Raw genomic sequence first — 21,804 nt, 5'->3', positions numbered from 1 at the left:
TTTGAGCTCAGATTCAACATGGGCATTTCAAAAAACTGTGGTCTTGCCTTCCTAGTACATAAGTGACTCACATGGTGATATGGTTTGGCTGTGTCCCCCTCCAAATCTCTCTTGAATTGCAGCTACCATGATTCCCATGTGTTGTGGGAGGGACCCAATTGGAGGTGACTGAATCATGGGGGCAGGTCTTTCCCTTGCTATTCTCATAATGGTGAATAAGTCTCACGAGATCTGATGGTTTTATAAAGGGGAGTCCCCCTGCACAGGCTCTCTTGCCTGATGCCACATAAGATGTACCTTTGCTTATTCTTTGCCTTCCACCACTAATGTGAGGCTTACCAAGCCATGTGTAACTGTGATTTCATAAAACCTCTTTCCTTTATAAATTACTCAGTCTTGTCTATGTCTTTATTATCAGCATGAGAACAGACCAATACAGTAAATTGGTACCAGGAGTGGGGTGCTGCTATAAAGATACCTGAAAATGTAGAAGGGACTTTGGAACTGGGTAACAGATGAGGTTGGAATAGTTTGTAGGGCTCAGAAGAAGATAGGAAAATGTGTGAAAGTTTGGAACTTATTAGACACTTGTTAATGACTTTGGTCAAAATGATGATAGTGATAGGGACAATGAAGTGCATGCTGAGGTGGCCTCAGATGGAAATGGCAAACTTCTTGGGAACTGGAGTAAAGATCACTTTTGCTCTGCAAAGAGACTGGCACACTGTGCCCTTGCCCTAGAGGTTTGTGGAATTTTAAACTTGAGATGGATGATTTAGGGTATCTGGCTGAATAAATTTCTAAGCATTCAAGAGGAAGCAGAGCAAAAAGTTTGGAAAATTTAAAGCCTAATAATGTGACAAAAAAGAAAAACCCATTTTCTGGGGAGAAATTTAAGCTGGCTGGAGAAATTTGCCTAAGTAATGAGGAACCAAATGTTAATCACCAAGACAATGGGAAAAATGTCTCCAGGGCATATCAGAGACCTTCCCAGCAACCCCTTCCATCACAGGTCTGAAGGCCTAGAAAGGAAAAATGGTTTAGTGAGCCAGGCCGAGGGCCTGCCTACTCTGTGCAGCCTCGGAACATGGTGCCCTGCATCCCAGCTGCTTCAGTTCCAGCCATGGCTAAAGGGGGCCAACATACAGCTCAGGCCCTTGCTTCAGAGAGTGCAAACCCCAAGACTTGGTGGCTTACACGTGGTGTTGGGCCTATGGGTGCACAGAAGTCAATAACAGGTTTTGGAACCTCCACCTAGATTTCAGAAGACATATGGAAATGCCTGTAGGTCTCAGCAGAAGTTTGCTGCAAGGGTTGGTCCTTAATGGAGAACCTTTGCTAGAGCACTGTGGAAGGGAAATGTGGGGATGGAGGCCTCACACATAATCCCCACTGGGGCAATGCCTAGTACAGCTATGAGAAGAGGGCCACTGTCCTCCAGACCCCAGAATGGTAGATCCACCGACAGCTTGCACTATGCTGGAAAAGTCACAGACACTCAACACCCACCTATGAAAGCAGCTAGTATGGGGGATGTATCCTAAAAACCCACAGGAATAGAGCTGTCCAAGGCAGTGGGAACCCACCTCTTACATCAGCATGCCCTGGGTGTGAGACATGGAGTCAAAGGTCATTTTAAGGTTTAATAACTATCCTATGGAATTTTGGATTTGCATGAGGCCTGCAGCCCCTTTGTTTTGGCCAATTTCTTTCATTTGGAATGCGTGTATGCACCCAATGTCTGTACCCCCATTCTATCTGGGAAATAACTAACCTGCTTTTAATTTTACAGGCTCATAGGTGAAAGGGACTTGCCTTGTCTCAAGTGAGACTTTAGCCTGTGGACTTTTTAGTTATGCTGAAATGAGTTAAGACTTTGGGGTACTGTTAGTAAGGCATGATTGGTTTTGAAATGTGAGGACATGAGATTTGGAAGGGGCCAGGGGTAGAATGATATGTTTGGCTGTGTCCCCACCCAAATCTTGTCTTAAATTGTAGCTCCAATGATTCCTACATGTTGTGGGAGTGACCTGGTAGAAGGAGATTGAATCATTGGGGGCGGGTCTTTCCCATGCTGTTCTTGTGATGGTGAATGAGTCTCATGAGATCTCATGGCTTTATAAATGGGAGTTCCCCTACACAAGCTCTCTCTTGCTTGCTGCCACATAAGATGTGCCTTTGCTTCTTCTTTGCCTTCCATCATAATTGTGAGGCCTCCCCAGCCATGTGGAACTGTGATTCCATTAAACCTCTTTCCTTTATAAATTACCCTGTGTTATGTATGTCTTTATAGGCAGCATGAGAACCGACTAATACACACAGCAATAGTGTTCTTTTTTGTGATTACTGCTTTTTTGGTAGAGTTCAAAAGTGCTGAAAAGTGATGGGTAATCTTATGTTATAAACTATATAGTGCATATATAATGCATGCAAATTGCTTTAATGCCAAAATTTAATCTTCAATAAACTCTATGCTGTAATCACAAATGGAGCTCCAACACACATTCAAAATCAAAATTCTCTAAACCACAGGTTCCGAAAAAATCTGTTTTGACCCTCTGACTTCACAGATATGAAAAATGACATCCAGAAAGATTAAACAAGTCAAACAATACCCATAACACCAAATGGCTGGGACATCTGAACCTGCATCCTCTTGCCCTGCTAGGGGTATCTGGAAGATAACAGTGAAGTGCGTTCAAGCCACAGAAACAGGTAGCGGGGCTAGATTTGATCCCCAGCTTTTGCCAAATACTTGGATTTTGCCAGCCTCTGCTATAGATGGCTATGTTCAGTAGAAGACACTGACAATAGGAGATACCATTATCACTTTTTATACTTCAATTCTTCTTATCACAAAACAGGCTGAAGTCAACCATGGTTATTTAATACATTAGTTATAAATGCATTTGCTGTATTTTTTCTAGTCTATTATTAACATCTTATATTAGTATGGTACATGTGTTACAATTAATGAACCAATATCGGTACATTATTATTATTACTCAGATTTTCTTGATCCTTTTATTTTTGGTTCCAAGATCCCATCTAGGATGCTGCATTACATTTAGTCTACTCATTTTTCGCGTGTGTGTGGGTGCGCGCACGCGCACGTTCGCTTGTGTGTATGCGATAGAGAAAGACAGAGAATATGAATATTTCTCTATGCAGCAAATTAAGGGTAAATCTTAAAAATTACAATTCTCATGTTCTCTAATGTAAAAGAAAAGGGCATATGTTAATGAAATAATCTGTAGCTTCAATTATGGGAAAAACACTGTGGATTAAAGGAAGCCTAGGCTAAAAAGAATTTGACATTTAGAAGGGCCTGGAAACAGAGTTTCTGATTCCGGCATGGATTAACAAAATCTAAAAAGCAAAGAATGGAGCAGAGTAGTGTGAGAATTTGGAGTAATAAAAGTCAGTTCACATAGAAGCACAGTAATGCAGAAGAAAGAAAAAACATTGTGCAATTTGTCATCATTTAGTTTAGAGGAGTCTGCATTTTTTAAATCCACAGAAATGCAGTGATAGTTTCCTTGCCAGTATTTGTGTAAAACATTTTCCAAACAAGACTGATTCATCTTACTCTGAAATGAATTGTTAGATCACAACAGTGAATGTTAAGGCATTTGCATCCCTTATAGAAATGCCAAACATTTTACTATGCCTGATGCTGTACTATAAATAGGGAAATTCAAATGCTAAAAATGTTCCCTAAGTTGCCAAACATAGTGCTTTACCATCTACTTCCTGTTACAAATGACTTGTTCTTCCCAAGTCTGAAAATGAAAGCTAGCTGTAATTCAGAAAAATGCTGCAACTTACTTCAATTAATTCAATGTAAAAGTTATTTCATTTCTGTATATTTCCTTTTCTTTAGATCATATTTACTGAAAGCCTCCTTTAGACATTTACCAAAGTTTTACTAAATCATAGTTAGTCTGATGACAGTTGGGTTTTAAAAAATTAACAATTGGAACAGCCAAGCAACATCAATATTGCTGGAAAATAATCATGCTCATCTCTAAATCATTCTGAATTGTTAGCCACATTTGTATATAATAGTAGATGTAAAATTTACTTATCATATGTTTTCTCAATAATATATGGGCACGATAATGCCCATCAATCAATTAATTAAAGGTAAAAGGTATTTCATTTCACAATAATGCCCATATATTATTGGGAAAATGGTACTCATTTATAATTGGTATTTCAAAATCTATGTATATCAATATCTATGTATACCTTCAATAAATAAAAAGAACAATAAAACAGTATAGGGTTTTGTATAACTATTTAAGGTTAATATTCAATGGAAGAGGTAATCCTTGATTTTCACTGAAAGCTAGGACAGGGAATTATAACAGATTTTTCTATGATGTGCACAGGGCAAAGCACAGCAAGAGTTGCTTTATAACATTTTCTTCAAATCAGCTGACTATCCTATTGGCCTTTTTTTTTTTTTTTGAGATGGAGTTTCGCTCTTGTTACCCAGGCTGGAGTGCAATGGCGCGATCTCGGCTCACCGCAACCTCCGCCTTCTGGGTTCAGGCAATTCTCATGCCTCAGCCTCCTGAGTAGCTGGGATTACAGGCACATGAAACTATGCCAGCTAATTTTTTGTATTTTTAGTAGAGACGGGGTTTCACCATGTTGACCAGGATGGTCTTGATCTCTTAACCTCGTGATCCACCCGCCTCGGCTTCCCAAAGTGCTGGGATTACAGGCGTGAGCCACTGCGCCCGGCCCCATTGGCCTTTAATATTCCTTCTGCTACTGACCAGACCTCACATTATCCGATTATCAGTAATCTACTCGAGAACAGCAAGATTCTCTTTAAAATGAATACAAATAATTATTTTAACATATTTTCCTGACTTCTTTAAAGGTTTTGTATGTTTTGATTTGTATAAACTTTGCAAACCACTATGGAAGATATTTTAATTATTTTAAAATTTTATGGCATGTAAGAAGTAACAAGTAAAATTATTTGATTTTAAGTAAATTATTAAAGGTTACATTATCAAGTTCATTTAAATGCAAACTTTACTAATTCTAATTTGACTTTTTTCTTATTTAATAGGGATGTGCTGCTTAGTCTATTTTAAGTTAATCATGTAATGAAATGCATGACTTGTAGACAAATTTTTGAAATGACGAATGGGCATATACTTGGTTTTAGGACCAATTACATAAGTTTCAAGCTACAATTAATATGTCATGATAGATAAACAGATAAAAGTTGTTTTCATTCATGAATATTTGGTAATCTTGCATTATGGAAAAAAATAATCAACCTACAATAATTTTTGTGTTTAATTATAAAATAATGAGACAAGATAAAAAAAGGTTTAGGCTGCTGTTTGCACACAGTTCTTTGCAGTTAATATACATACTGTGTTTCATTTGACTGTGTTGTCAGCTTATCAGAAACAATGTAAGGAAAGAGAGAGAGAGCAAAATGAGAGAGTGAGAAAAAAAGAAAGAGGGACAGAGTAATATTTATTTCTAATAAATAAACCAAATTATATATGATTATCATTACTTTTTCTCTTTTCAACATTGAATTTTATATCATATAAATGACCTAATAGGCTAATATAGAACTTTACAAATATATTAAGATATTTAAGATTAAAAAAATAATGCAATAAACACATGTTTAGAAATAAACACCCAGTTCAGGAAATAAAACATTATCTACACTATGAAAAGTCTGTAAGAGTTTGACCAGATGACTGCAGTTATAAACATCACATCAGTTGCTTCCTCTGCTTATTGTTTTTAATCAGTTATCCATGTATATGTATAAAGTAACAGTACATGACTACTTATAAAAACTAATTTAAGCCACCATGGGGGCTTGCAGTGTTTATGTGAGTCATAAGCATGTTCACTCATCTGACTGGCACTAATAGCTTCACATACTTTAAGAAGTCCTGAAGCAGTGTTATTTTCTTAAATGTATTTAAGTAATCATTTTCTTTATTAATAATTACTTTAAACATGGAACCTAGGTCTGAACCTTTACTACTGGAACAGAGTAAAACCCCTGGGACACCTTTGCATCGCAGTGATTTTGTGAAGAGGCTGTTGGGAAATGCAGATCCAGGCTTGGTCAAAGCTAAGTTAGAGATGCAGGAGGGAGAACTGATGTGGAGATGCATAAAGGAGGCCACCTGGAGAGCGGCTGATACTCCCAGGCTCCTGGCATACAGCCCCTCCAGGATCTGGAGAAACTCCAGAGTCCAGAGTTAAGACCCAAACAGCTCCACATATACACAAGTTGGGCTGGGCCACAACATGTAATGGTTCAGTAAACGTGGATGATGTATATAATGTGTATGTATCCACTGGTACCTATGAAGTGTATCTATTGAGGTTCCAAATCTTGGTGCCATTCTGCCACAGAGCTGAAATTTCTACCTAAAAGACCAAAGGACAATACCATAGCATTAAAGGCCATGGGAAAAATTTGTTCAAACTGGGAACAGTTGTTTCTTCTAGAAAAATGTTTGTTTTTAATTAGGACTCTGTTAATTAGGAAGTTATTATGGTCATAGTTCCCTTTTCAAACTGTTTCTTAGAAAGCACAGAACAAAATTTGGTTTTATCATATTAACCATGAAGGATTTCACAGAACATATTTTCCATAATAACTTCCCTCCTTCTTCCATCTTTTTATTTATTTTATTTTATTTTTGAGACAGAGTCTTGCTCTGTTGCCAGGCTGGAGTGCAGTGGTACAATCGTGGCTCACTGCAACCTCCACCTCCCAGGTTCAAGTAATTCTCTTGCCTCAGCCTCTCCAGAAGCTGGGACTACAGGCGCTCATCACCATGCCTGACTAATTTTTGTATTATTAGTAGAGATGCAGTTTCACCATGTTGGCCAGGATGGTCTTGATCTCTTGTCCTCATTATCTGCCCACCTTGGCCTCCCAAAGTGTTGGGATTACAGGTGTGAGCCACCGCGCCTGGCCCATGTTTTCTACCTTATATATTCTGTGTCTCATTTTACCCTCACCAATTTTCCATTTGATGTGTTGTATATTGCATCTTATTCTTAAAACTCTTCTGGAACAAAACAGCCACCAGTTATAAGGAAGAAAAAAGCTTAGAGAAAATTCAGTTCCATCCTCTGTATTTTACAAATGAGAAATTTCAGGCACTAAGGTCCCAATAGCTATCAGTTTAAAAAGAGACTGGAATTTAGAGATCCAAAATATAGCTGACTGATTTTCCCTCAATATCTGTTTGCCTCCTGTGACATTAGATTTTTATTTTTTTTACTTCTCCTTAAGACAACACTGTGCAAGGCATGTTGATAGACATTTTCACTGACCCGAGGCAATATAAAATTTAGGCAATTCTGCATTCTACATGTTGCTTTGGAGAGTCACAAGAAAATTCTGAGAAATTCTGTGCAATAAGTAAATCAATTTCATTCTGCTGAATCCATGTCTCCCAAACATATCCAACCACTAATAAACCATTTTTTCTTTTCTCTTGTGGGGGCATCCAAATGAGAATGAGCTGCACTCATCAACACTCCTCAGATTCCACTTTGGGAAGTTCTGGGTTAAGACAGATCTGCAGGAGCAACTGTCTAAATCCCCACGGTAGCGGGAAGGGAGGAATGGTCAAAAGTCCATCCTGAAGAGCATCTGCTCTCCACGCTGGCAGGTGGTGCTACACTGCACTGTGCCCAGGGCCACAGGATGTCAAAGGGCCTGGGACCCCCAGTGAAGAAGCTATAAAGGAGGGCAGGCCAGTACCCTAGGCCTTTCTTTGCATGCTGCTTGGGCACTCTTCCGCAGGCATGCCACAAGATGCAGCTCACCCTGACAGCCACAGGAGGAGGTGCCTGGAATCCTCTTTACCATGTAACATTAGTCTGCACCCACTGTGAATTCTAGAAAGACAGGGATGATGAATTATTCTTCAAAGCACTGAGCAAATGCCATCAGTCAGTGGGGACAGAGTTCCAAAAATGACAACATAGCATGGTGTGTGTACCTCTGTGAGGGCAGTGTGTGTGTACAGAGCCCAAAGGGGCCTGACAGTTAAGCAAGCTCTGCTATGGTCCAAGGGACACCTGTGTTTGGACCCATGGAGCCCTAATGCCTAGATCCTGGAGTAGATGCCAATGGCAAGTCACTCTACCCTTTGGCAAGTCACTTACCTTCTTTGAGCTTTAGTTTCCTCTTTGGTAAAACAGAAATGTTAATAATAGTAATAGGGTGATCAGGAATATTTGCAAAGTGCTTAGACTAGGGCTTGCCTCACTGTAGGTACAATTTAAGTGTTTGTTAAACAAAATAGTGTCATTCACCTATAATCCCAGCTACGCAGGAGGCTGAGGCATAAGAATCACTTGAATCTGGGAAGCAGATGTCGAAGTGAGCTCACATGGCGCCACTGTACTCTAGCCTGGGCAACAGAGCAAGGCTCTGTCTCAGAAAAACAAAACAAAACAAAACAAAACCCAAAATAAAATAGTGTCATTAAGTGTTTACTCCAATTTCCCTCAACAGATAAACATTTTCTTTCGTAAATGATGGTGACATATAACATTGGTGAAACAAGGCCCTTGTGTGCTGTGCTTTGGGGCATCCTGCCCAAGCCGTGGTGATGACACAATGAGGCCCGTGCTCATGCTTACTTAGCTGCTGTAGGCTCTCCCAGCTTTCTGGCAAGGTGTGGTCACATGTTATGAAGAGCCAGCTGCCATTGGTGTGTTGTAAATGTCAGGCCTTGGGGGTTACCGGAGATCCCGGCAGAAAAGGAACAAGCAGGCAGGACAGGAGGTGTGCCTGCAGAGTCACAGATGGGCCAGCAATTACCCTGCACATGGCGGTGTCTTCCAGGGGCCTGCTGGGCCTGCTGCTGCAGGCAGCACCTCCAAGGAGCCCCTGGCTGGACCAGGCGAGCCTGGCCGTGCCTCAACCTCACGTCCCTCGGTAATCCTTAACTCAGCTGTGAAAAACAATAAAATAAAAACTAATTGAAAAACAGACCAAAAAATGTACCAAATAGAAACAAGAAAGGGAAAGAGTATATTAGCCTTGGTTATTCTTTCTTGCTATCTTTGTAATGTACTTGAAAGTACCATCACGTAAATATATTTCTATACATTTTTTTTTTGAGACAGGGTCTTGCTCTGTCCGAGACTGGAGTGCAGAGGTGTAATCTCAGTTTGCTGCAGCCTCTGCCTCCCAGGATCAAGTGATCCTCCCACTTCAGCCTCCCAGGTAGCTGGGCCTACAGGTGCATGCCACCATGCTTGGCTAATTTTTGTGGAGATGGGGTTTCAGTCATGTTGCCCAGGCTGGTCTTGAACACCTAGACTCAAGTAATCTGCCTGCCTTAGCCTCCCAAAGTGCTGAAAATTTAGGCATGAGCCACCACAGCCAGCCAATTTCTATACATTTTTTAAAAGACAAACATGCACCATCAAAAGGATTGTCTAACAAATTTATTTTAAAAGACTAGGAAACTTAAAAACAACAAAGCACATAGTATATGTGAATCATGTCACTAGTGATGGAGTGAAGGACCTGCTTTTGTTATGTAAGATTAACCCTTATGTAGGCTACATAAAAAGTAATCCAGTGCTCTACTGTATACTGATACTACCACAGATATAATTTTAGAAGTCTCATAATTTATATCATGTAGTTTTTAAAAAAATATCCAGGGAGCTGTTCTTAAAAATATAGGCCAAGATTGAGAAGTAATGATAAATTTCTCTGTAAGTGTAAAGATGAGGTCACCCACACCTGCTGTTGGGGCTGCTGGTGGCAAGCTCTCCCACCCTCTAGCTCACACACTGCCTGTGAACAGAGTAGCCTAGCACACATGCACACACATAAAGTCCCAGACACCTGGGGCTATCAGGGACCATCATATTGCCGAGTCCTTGTATTCAGGGAGAGGTGGAAACACACAGCCTCAAGCAGCAGAAACACCAGGCCTCAGTCATGGCCAGTTCAGTTTTTAATTCCGATTTTGCACGCTGCTTTGAGCCTTTGCTTTTATAGTTGTTGCCTTTAAAGTTCTGAACATTTGGGGCATGGCTCCCTCTCCCTAGCAGTGCACTTCTACCTCAAGGCACATCTTCAAATGTATCTTTGGCAGCACACACTCACTTCTGTGAAACAACAGATGACGTACATAGGTTAATTTTCATATCTACCAATGTGAATGCTGACATACAACGGGCAGTATCAAAGCAGGTCTAGTGAGTTCATCAAGTATTTCTAAACTTCCATCATTTTAATTCTTGTTACTACAGTACTTGGATAGGCATTCTGTCATCTTAGAGACCTTTTTTTCATGTAACACAGGCAAAATGCAATGTGAAGAAAACTATCACTGAAAGGAAAACTGTTTCCCCAAATTATGACTTACATCTACAGTAATGAGAAGCTGTTAAAATAGGTTTTTGAAAAATCTCTAAGCTGAACTGCTGCTTAGAATTTTGAGATTTCCCACTGCTCTACTATTTTCCCATTCTGTACGCACAGCACAGATTCCTGCCAAGCCTGTTACAGTGAACAAACAATGTCCTCTCTGTCAGAACAGAGAATGAATAGTATCACAAAATTCTCCTCTAATGTACAGCCTACATTCCCCTCACCCCAAGCCCTTCAGAGGAGAATAACCAGGAGGAGGACCGAGGAGGCAAACAGGACTCTCCCCTTGTCAGTCTGAAACTGCCTTCTAGAACACTAAGGGTTAAGTAGTGCCAACTATATCATATTAACTTCTAAACAGGGAAAGTTGACAAGTTTATTTTCTTTTAAATGAGATCATATGTTTTTGCATTTCTGTGTCTGTGTGTTACACAAATATCTTTATAAGGAAAGAAGGAGGTGTTTCATCAGATAAAATTTTAGGAGGCATTTCATCAGATAAAATAAAACAGCTTTTAGCTCCAGACTGAGCAGCGAAAGGGAACTTCATAGAAATGACATAGCAATTTGTGCTAAAACATTGGCAGCTAATTCATGAATGCTGAAGCTGACTATGAATTCAGTTGCTTCTGTTAAGCCTTTATTCCCACTGAGCTCATGATTCATAAAGAAAGCGCCTAGAGTTACTCCTGTGAAACACAGAGTATCATGCTGACAGATTCTTCTTTGGTCTCTCTCTCTCTCTCTCTCTCACACACACACACACACACCTCCCCACAAGAGGCATTAAAGATACGATTTCCAAAACAAGAACTACATAAAGCATTTCTCACAAACCAATGAAAGATTTTCTAAAGACTTACTTCGCAAGTATTTTCATAGAAGAACATGGAGTTCCTTAAAATCTTTCATACTTGTCTCAGTTGGTGCAAAATATTATGATTCAGTCTTTCCCCTCTTGTGATATGACTAGAGCATATATTTTATTTTAACCTCTAAAGGAAACTCATTTTTTTCTCATTAAAGATAAAATGTTATTTTTATAATCAAACCCCATTGGCTTTTGTGTTCACAAGTACCTGTAACATGAAGAAAAAAGACCAGCGTCTCCTTTCTTCCTCATTTCCCACACATTTTTCGTCCACCCAGTGAGCTCCCAGATTCTGATGGCATTCTCCTAGTAACACATTTAGAAGAGGCTGCAGGATGCCCCAACAGCACTGCTTTCTTCTCTCTCTCTTTCTCTCATATCACTCTAGGTCTGTATGAGACTAAACAATCAAAACTTTGTGCTGTACCGCTGCCATTTGAAAATTCTAATGATGTGCTCCGTTATTGGTACAATGGTAATATTTACCTTGGAGAAAACGTTTTTCCAGAAGAGTATTCCAAATTCTGGCAATGTATCCCCTTTGAAATGTTGTGGTGAGAGTTCTCTCTTCTTTCTTGGCCTATAACCAAAGAGAAGGAAAGTTAGAGAAAAGGCAGATGGGTATACACTGTGAAAGACACTTTTTCAGTTCACTGTAAAAATGCTAGTGTTCCTACATCAAACACTGAGCTTTATATATTCTTATATTCCTTCCTGAACAAAGCAAAAGGCAAATAGAGGCATAACTGTAGACAGTAATAATTAAATAAAACATTTTCAATAAAGAAAAGTTATCTCCCCATCCCCCAAAAAATTTTTATTAAAAAAAAATCAAGTCAGTGCTAATCAAATACAAATCAATTTACTTGTTCTTTCCATATTTTTCCTAGTTTATGCCAAGTAAATCTCTGTGTTACTACAGTGATATTAAAATCCAAATAACTCTTTTCTGAAATTTGAAATAAAACAAGTGATTTGTTTAAAAAGAGGATTTACACTTTTTGGTAAGGTAAGCTGTGATTCAGTTCAGAAAATTTCTTATTAAAAGGAAACTTTGGTGCAGAGTGAACAGTGTGACCTGGATGACATGCAGACCTAGCCCCAAGCCATCCCTTCATGTATTCTGCTGTGGGAATGGGGAAGAAGTACAGAAAAGGAGAGGCTACATGGGCAACTTCCCTTGCTGTCCCTCCTGATTCACCAGTTCCCCAATCCTATCTGTGGTTTTGCTCTATTTTTCATATCTACCCTTCCTCTGCCCCTCTTCCTCTCTACTTCTCTTTCCATCCTCAAATAAGTCTGTCCCATATTGAACACTTACTTTACATAAGATACCATGACAAGTGCAGTGTGAAACAGAGGAAGGAAGAGGGATGGAATGAATTAATGAATGAACGAACAAATGAAAGAATGACTGTGTTCACACTCTAAGGAGAATATCCTGGCTATTGACTAGGATTCAGAACATCTCAATCATTTTAACCAACTGAGGCATAACTCCTGATTTCCAGTATAACAAACTGAGTGGAACATGAGCCTTCTAGATTTGCATCTACTGATGTTCTTCTGTTAGAACCATATATTATCATCTTAGACTGTGTGTTGCTTTCTCCCATAGCAGAGTCAGCAGAAAATTTATATTATCTTGAGGTATATCTATTATTTCCTTGACAGAAAGTGAGAAGCTGCTGCCTTTTGTTTGCCATGGCATTCAGCTACATTATTATTTTCTTTTAATAAGTTTAAAAAGATCAGAACAAGACACACAATCATGGGCCATCTTCTAAGCCAACTCCAGGTCTTTCTGCTGTCAATCATACCAACTAGGAGACAGCTTCACTGGGTGCAGGGCTTGATAGACAATTGAGTTCCCAAGCTATCGTGCCACTCCTTTATTAGACTTCAGGACAAGCCTCCTTCTGAACCCCTGCCATGAAGATGTATTGAGATATGGATTCCAACCCTAACCCTCTCCACTTTTCCATGTCCTCATGGTCAATCCAGGGAATTCTCCTGAATTAGTCAGAAATATGAGCAAGATTTAATTATCTAAATCAAATTGCTGCAATTTTAATGGCAAATATTTACAGTTAAGGTAAAATTTAAAGAATTAATGATTTTCTTTAAAAATGTCAAATTTTATTAATGTGTATTAAAAATAATGTTTGGATGTGCTTTCCCTATTACCAGATATGAATAAGATCCTAATTTGAAAATTAGAGACAAGATTTGACAGTTAATTTAATAATACAAAAATAGTACACAGTTTTATATTTTCAGAATATACATTTTGCAGCTTAAAAATATTCCAAGGAAACAAGGTCATCAAGACACTGTGGTGCTATCATAAGGACAGACATATAGCCCAATGCTTTAGCATCCAGAAATAAACCCATATATTTATATTCCTTCAACTATATGGCCAATCAAGTTTTTGGCAAGGGTGCCAAGACTATTCAATGGGGAAAAAACAGCCTTCTTCAGCAAATGGTTCTGGAACAGCTACATAGCCATATACAAGAGAATAAACTCAGACCACAGAAAAAGTTAACACAAAATGGATCAAATACCTAAAGGTAAGAGCAAAAAGTACAAAACTGTTCGAAAAAAACCAAAGGGATAAATCTTCATCAGCTCAGATTTGGCAGAGGCACGTGACCCCAAAAGCACAAGCCAACTAAAGAGAAAACAGATAAACTTGACTTTATTAAAGTAAAAATATTTGTAATTTAAAGGATAATATCAAGTGAATAAAGAGACAACCCAAGGAATGGGAGAAAAGATATGCAAATTGTATGTGATAAGGGATTTACATATAGAATATATAAATAGCCCTTATAACTCAATAATAAAAAGACAAATAACCCAACAAAAAATGGGCAAAGGATCCAAAGAGATATTCCTCCATAAAAGATATACAAATAATCAAAAAACACATGAAAAGATGCCAACATTAGTAGCCAACAACGAAGTGGAAATCATCCACAATGAGATACCACTTAATACTTTCCTAGTGACCTGCACTTGGCCATAACAAACATGTCTAAGCTAATAACAAGTGTTAAGAGGATGTGGAGGTATCATAACCACCATGCCCTGCTGATGGGAATGTAAAATGACACAGCTGCTTTGAAACAGTCTGGTAGTTCCTCAGAATCTTAAACAGAGAGTTACCATTGGACCCAGCAATTCTACTAGGTACATAGCAAAAGAAATGAAAATATACAACCACACAAAAACTTGCACATAGATATTCACAGAAGCATTATTCATAACAGCCAAAGAAGGAGAAACAGTGCCCCTCAACTGATGAGTTGGTATACACAAAATGTGGTATATCCATACAAAAGAATATTATTCAGCCATAAAATAGAATAAAACACTGGTACATGTTACAACATGGATGAACCTTGAAAACATGCTAAGTGAAATAAACCAGTCACAAAAAAACATATGATATGATATTACATGACTATATGTTTATAAGAAATGTCCAAAATAGGTAAATACCTAGACATAGAAAGTAGATTTGTGTTCCTTAGGGCTGGGGAAGAAGGGGTGATGAAAATGTCCTAGAATTGATGGTTGCACTTTAAATAGGTGACTTGTATGGTATGTGAACTACATCTAAATAAAGCTCTTATCAAAACTAATATTCCAAGGATTTGGATGTTATATGCATCAGTTATTTTCCAGATCAATCGTAAAAAATATGGCAAACCCCAAAATAATTTTAGCTGAATCATGAGAGTTGTTACACTAAGTAGATGACTGAGCTCCACTGCAAACTATCATGCCCTGACTGGGACAACTTGAGTATAATTCTGATAGACCAAATGCTCCTTCAGGTCTCCTTTCATTATGCTGATTATTTCCAAGGGTGATAGAGATAATTAGGTTATCAGGGTATAGAGATAATAAGGTGAATCACTGCAAATGATTATTGACCCAATCAAACAGAAATCCTGTGCCTTCAATATTGATTCCTTTTTCCACCAAATGGAATTTTAGGACTTCTGATACTGATGATTAAGTCAAATATGACCTCTCCCCAAAACCCACATATCCTGTCCATGGACTGCCATGCTCAGCAGTTTCTGCTACACCTGGCCCCCTGACAGTTTTCACAAGGGTAGTTAGCAGCTTCTTAACACAGATGATGACATTCCTAAGAAGGCCCAAGCAAGTGAACTCCGAGAGTTCAGGATGTATTTTTACCAAACTAACCTGAACTCTTGTTCTGGCTAAAGCCGCTCAGAGGAACCGAAACAGAGTGCAATTCTGGGACACTGAAACCCTGATGGATGAGATGTGCACCCGACAGATGGCTGGGGCTGAGCCCCTGCTGCAGTGCTGGAGGAGGGTCTAAGGAGAGGAGCGTTTTCTCAAGGTTATATCCTAACAGTCTTTTCTGGGGAGGAGTAATCATGTTGAGAGTGCAGTCTCCCTGCTATCTGGGTAGACAAATACGGGGACTGAGGATAACGAACTTCAGCAATCTACTCCAAATTCACGTTTGACTTTTAAAAACTATACTTGGAGGCAAGATATCTACTCAGAATGAGACTAGAATCATGAAGCTCAATTGTAGATTCTCAAATTTAAAAGAAACTTAAAGATCATTCATGAATCAACCCCACTTGATACCTGAATCCTTTCTACGACCTCTGTGACATCTCATCTGTAACTGCAATGTCAAAAGGACTTGGTTAAACAGTTCAACATACCAAGCACTGAATGAATCACAATACTTAGAATATAGTAACTGCTCGATAGTTATTCACTGACTGAGTGAATTAATTTTAAGAAATCAGAGTAGGCTCCAGGATGTTGCTGTAATAAAACCTCTCTGCCTCACAGTCCTTGAAGACAGAGAAGAGAGTAGGATTACAGGTTGCTCATGACTGGCATATCACTGAGGCAGTATTTCCCACATGTAAACGTCACTCCAGTAAACACAATACTTTATCTATGTTGCAATGGAAATAAACCAAATAAACAAAACTTAGACCTGCTAATCTACTTATGCTGAATTCCCTTCCATAACAAAGGGCTTCCTCCATCCCAAGGAATCCCTTTCTGTCTTTGGGAAGTGTTGTTAAATTTGAGCTAGGAGTAAGTAAGAAAGAAAGCCTCTGTGCTCCAGAGGCTTAGTGGCTTCAACCTAGTGTGAATCTTGGTTCTAACATCTAGGGCCATGCAGAACAAGCCCAATAGTTCCCAATATGGCAACCCTTCAAACACTGGAAGATACCTATTTAAAGAAGTCCCTCTTCTCCTGCCCTTGAGCCTCTCCTCCTCTATTCCAAAGAATATGGTTTTATGTATCACCTGTCATAACTCAAAAGAACACAAAGACTGCCAGAAGGGAGCAGGTCCCTGGCCAGGTCTGCCCACGAGAGCGGAGTGGGTGAAGAGCCTGCTCCAGCTACAAAGCCCAACCTGAGAGGGCAGGCCAGCAACCAAGCACAATGTCCAAGGGACAAGGCAATGTGGACCTAATTTAGGAAATAACCCTTACCTGGGTTTTGGTGGTGGGGGTGGCTGGGGATCTTTGGGGTCCATCTATCACAGGGAGGCAAAGCTATCAGCAAAGAGTAAGTAAGTTGGTGAAGTCAGGAAGGTGGTCCATGACCATCCTGGAGGTCTAGTCACAGCCACAGAATCTGGCCACTGAAGTGACTCAGAGTAACAGCCACAATTCTCAAGAAGACCACCTGGCAAGACCAACACAGACTATGAGACCCAAAGATCTTCAGTCCCAGACCCTTGGTTACACAGCAGCAGAAAGAGCTGAAACTTGGAAGGCCAAGGAGTAAGGATCAGAGGAGCCTGAGAATCATTACTGGGATACCAGAGCCTACATCTGCATGGCCATAAAATCACTGGAATGCGATGTAGTCATCCTAGTGTTCACTGGGGCAATACCATCTCAACATGGGAAATTACCATTCAAAAACAAGCACAGCTGGCACTGGGCAAGATGCTACTGTGGGTGAGGCACGGAGAGTATAATTAGTGATGGACTCCAGTGGACTATGGGGTAGGTTTAAATATCTTAAGTGTTTTCTGCTTTAGTCAGAACACATTCAGATTTGGGGAGGGCAACAGTGATGAATGCAAGAGGAATAGATAGTGAGGAAACAGGAAAGGCAGGAGATGTACTGGGGGATGGGGACTGGCATTGTCATTTTCTGGATGTTTTCTTCTAAAAGATCAAGCTCAAAGGCAATTCTCCAGGTTAAGCATTTCATCAGTGAAGAGTGGAACAGGACTCTTATTTCTGTACACCCACATTATTTAGAAGGCCAAAGATCACAGAAACCTTTTTACCAGCCCTGCCACACACACACACACACACACAGACACACACACGTGAATATATGTATTAACATATATACATGCATATATATAATGTTATATACACATATTAACACCTCTATATATACTTATATTTGACTAAAATCGGAATTTCTGTGAAATACAATGTTGCTAAGCTTCATCTCTCTTTACTGTCCTTTTGCAATTTAACTGAGGGAGCAGCGTGCTTACATTGATCCCTGTGACATTTCTGCTTCTTAGACTTGGGTGCTATGTTAAATGTCAAGATGTTCCTGAATCCTGTTTCCATCAGTTTTTACATCTGCTCTCTCCCCCAACTTTGGGGCATGCATTTATATAGTTTTACTCATGTGAGGCTTAACATGTACTAAGATTGAATAAGGTTAAAATATCAAAAACTTCTCTTCAGGAAGAGAGAAATGTATTAATCAGTTTTCTCTGGATATACCTATGAAACCAGTTATTAATCCAGCTAATTACACACATTCCTTATTTGTCCAAATACTAAATGTTAGCAATTTGATACACTTTTGGTTTAAAAAAAAACTCAGAACGTACCCATAAATTAATGCATAATATTTCTCATTAACCTGTCTGTCTTCTACATGATCAATATAACAGAGATCAACTTCAAAGCATAGCTATTTCATTGACATTTCATATTCAGTCCACAGTAATCATGCAAGAAAACGGTATTAGATATGCTCAATGACATAGCAATGAAAGACCAGCCAAAGACAATGCATATGGGCTATGATGCCCTGCGCAATATTGGAGAAACATAACTACTAATGCTTCTGCCTCCCTTATCCTAGAATTCTTGTTTTCATCAGCTGCTCTTCTCCCCTTGCTAAGCTCCCTCGTGTTTCCTGGCTGCTTTTTCTTGCTGCTTCTCCCAGCTGTGCCTCTCGTTTTTTCCACTCCCCAGCTGCTGTGGCTCACACTTTTAGCCTTCCTGGTATTTACTGTGTTAACAGTTCTAGTCTTCATGCCATCTGATGTCTTCTATTTCATTTTTCGCACACTCGAACAGCTGAAATCCCTGATGTATGCAAAGCAGCAGTCCATCAAAAGAGGGTTTTCTGGGTTTTATTTTTTTCATTGAGTACAGAAAAAATGGAAGCAGCAAGAAAGGGTAGTTCACAGAGCTGCCAAAGAGAGGCCGCTGTGAAGATAAGATTAAGGCAAAAAATAATAATAATCAGATTTCTTTAGGCATCAAGAAGATTTTAAGTATGACACTGGAAAAACAGGTCCTTCTGAAAATCCTCTTCAATGGTGTGGTTTAATGAAAACGCTGTAATCTCCTTTCTAAGAGAAACATAATTTTCTTGAATTCTAGGCAGCTGATGATAAAAATCCTTAAACATGTTATCCTTACACTATCTACAATATACAGGACCCAGGTAAGACAGATACGGTTATAATACATACACTGAGTTTTTTAAAAATGACATTTTATTAGCAAAAATCTTCTATTTTTAAGTACGCCACCTAGAAAGAGGCTTAAAATGCCATGATTTAGTATAAGCCTTATCTGTATGGATCCATCCCAAGTGTGGCTTGGATATGAATTCCTTGCAGTTTCAATACCAGCAGAGAAATAATCAAAATGACAAAAGTGTTCAACAGGAAAAGAAATCTTTCTTGGCACAGAATGGAATAGTTTGTAGTATGCCGCACGATGTATTTAAGAGAAGTTCTACAGCCTGCTTCTCAGGCATCTGAATGCAAAGCAAGATCAGCTGCAGGACTTAAATATTGCTTTAGTGAACAGAAAACATATAAATTGACCCCTCTAATTATTAGTTTATAAATTGATAGTAAAATACAGATTTTAAAACATTTTCTTTTAGGCAATTTAAGTAAACACGAGATAATAACTAGCACAACTATAGAGGATATCCATTCAGTCATTTGTTCATTTTCTTTATTCACCTGTCAATGTTATTTCCTTGCTTATGAATAAAATGGATAAAAGTAAATATTATTCCAGTCCCTTCCACTCTGCACATTTAGGAACTTTCTTTTGGACTGGGACTTCAGCTGCCATTTTATAGAGCTTTGGCTTGTCTTGGCTTAATGCACATGACCTATCCTGCCACTCTACATCATGGGCACCTCACTGGGTTGCCACCTGGAACACTGCATTGTCTCTCACAGAGCCTCAGGTCTGCCTCAGGCATTTCCTGACGAGAAACAGTTCTCTGACTTCTGAGGTATCTAATATTGGGATCGCTCAAGGAGTTAGGGGTTGGAGGGTTGCTGCCCCAGCAGAAATTGTGTGAATGGGTATGCATGTGAGTGGGGAGAGGCATGTAAGAAAGACTTCCCTTTCCCCAGGAAGCCAAGGAAGGTGTGGGGTCAGTAACTAACATGAGGTCTGCCCAGCTGTGAGTCTGAGATGCCAAACATTCATGAAAATCTGCTGTGAAGTTCCTCTGCTGTGAAAAGTCCCAGTCCCAGGGTAACTCCCCAGCCACAGAAAGAACCCTTACCTCCGTTCTTGGGGTTCTGCAGAACTGGCTGGGTTGTTTGTGTTGACCTGAGGCAACGGCTCTGCCTGTGGGGTCACAGGAGAGGCATTTAAGCTCTGGTTATTCACCTGGCAGCTTCCACATTTTGAAAGATTGTTGTTTGTAAAATGCCTGAGTTTCAGAGGGGTATGCAGGGCTGTGTGTGAATTGGGGGTTGGTAGGCTGGCATTTTATAGATGGACCATATGGGATAAAGTAGTCTGAAGTGTCCTTGCTTCTTCACACTCTCTCATATATATATGTGACGAATATAATGTATACTCATGACACACATACATAAACATATATATACTAATTGTGTGTGTGTGTGTGTGTGTGTGTGTATGAGAGAGAACACACACACATTAGACCACTTCAATCTTAGACTTTCAATGCTGCCTGCAGATATCTGCCATCGATAATGTGCCCCTGTGTGGTTTTAAGAGATGACCTAGGGTGGTTTTAAGAGATGCTGTCACATGTATGACATTTAGTTTCTATGACAGAAAGTTACTACTAAATGATCTAAGTGGAACTTTAGGGAAATTCTGAGACATTCAGTGAGATGTAATGCTCACTCTCACGGAGATAGTCAAGGAGATTCACTTCAAGGGAAATGACGCATGATCTAATGTATGCTTAAGCATTCTAACAAGAGTTTTGCAACTGTTAAGTGCTCAGTAAATGTTAGCTATAGTATGATTGATAAAACATGGTGTTTAGAAGAACTACAGGTATTCATGATATACCCTAGTAAGAGTCCATGTTCGCAGGGTGGCCACACTTAGAGAATCTTTTACTCGTGTATGTGTGTGTGTGTGTGTGTGTGTGTGTGTGTATACATGTGCCTATGTGATGCTTTTCTGAGCCTGTTAGGTGTTATTTTTGTTCCCTAAAATTCACATCTTTAAGTCCTATACCCCAGGAAAGCAGAATGTGACCTTATTTGGAAATAGCATATTCCAGATATACTGTAAGTAGTTAAGATGAGGTCATATTAGAGTAGGATGGGCCACCATACTATGTAATTGGTATCTTTATAAAATGGTGGAATTTGGACACAGGGCCACCCACACAGGGAGAATCTCATGTGAAGACTGAAGGTATTCTGCCATCAGCCAAGGAAATGCAAGCAGCTAAGAGACAGACCTGGAACAGATCCTGGCTTAGATCCTTCAGAGGGAACACGGCCCTGCCAATGCCAGGATCTCAGACTTCCAGTCTCCAGGGTGGGGAGACAATCAATTCTGGATGTTTAAGCCACTCAGTTTATGGTGCTTTGTTATGGCAGCCCTTGAATACAGAGTCAGTGAATAAAATGATGGTCAAGTTACCTAATATTCCAGTCCTGACTTAAAGACACAGAGAGATAAGGGTAAGAAAGGTAACTCTTATTACTTTCCATAGTTCATATCAAGAAAGTTTACATATCATCCCAGCTGCTATATAGTTATTTCTTAATCACATAAATTCAGATGAACATCAAAATAACAGTCAAGTTCATGCAGTTCATTATACAATTTCAAAGAGGGAACCTGCATTTTCAATTGTATTTTTTTCCCAGCAACAGCTTGAGAGATGAATGACCAAAAAATATGCAACATAATTAATGAGAAAGCTTTCAATAACTGTTTTAATTGTGAGGAAGAATT

General features: G+C 39.4%; 1 protein-coding gene across 2 annotated transcripts in view; it reads right to left on the bottom strand.

Annotated features, from left to right (window-relative positions):
* The window catches only part of PAG1 (phosphoprotein membrane anchor with glycosphingolipid microdomains 1), a 150,789-nt gene that overhangs the window by 48,903 nt on the left and 80,082 nt on the right, over positions 1-21,804 (bottom strand). For both annotated transcript variants that reach the window (XM_035277424.3, XM_002759026.6), the window contains exon 3: positions 11,781-11,874. The gene's annotated coding sequence lies outside the window, so the exon portion shown is untranslated. The remainder of the gene's footprint in view (positions 1-11,780; positions 11,875-21,804) is intronic.

The sequence above is a fragment of the Callithrix jacchus genome, chromosome 16 (genome assembly GCF_049354715.1).
Source record: "Callithrix jacchus isolate 240 chromosome 16, calJac240_pri, whole genome shotgun sequence".
Taxonomy (NCBI): domain Eukaryota; kingdom Metazoa; phylum Chordata; class Mammalia; order Primates; family Cebidae; genus Callithrix; species Callithrix jacchus.
The sequence above is the reverse complement of the archived record's forward strand: the minus strand, read 5'-3'. Positions and strand labels throughout refer to the sequence as shown.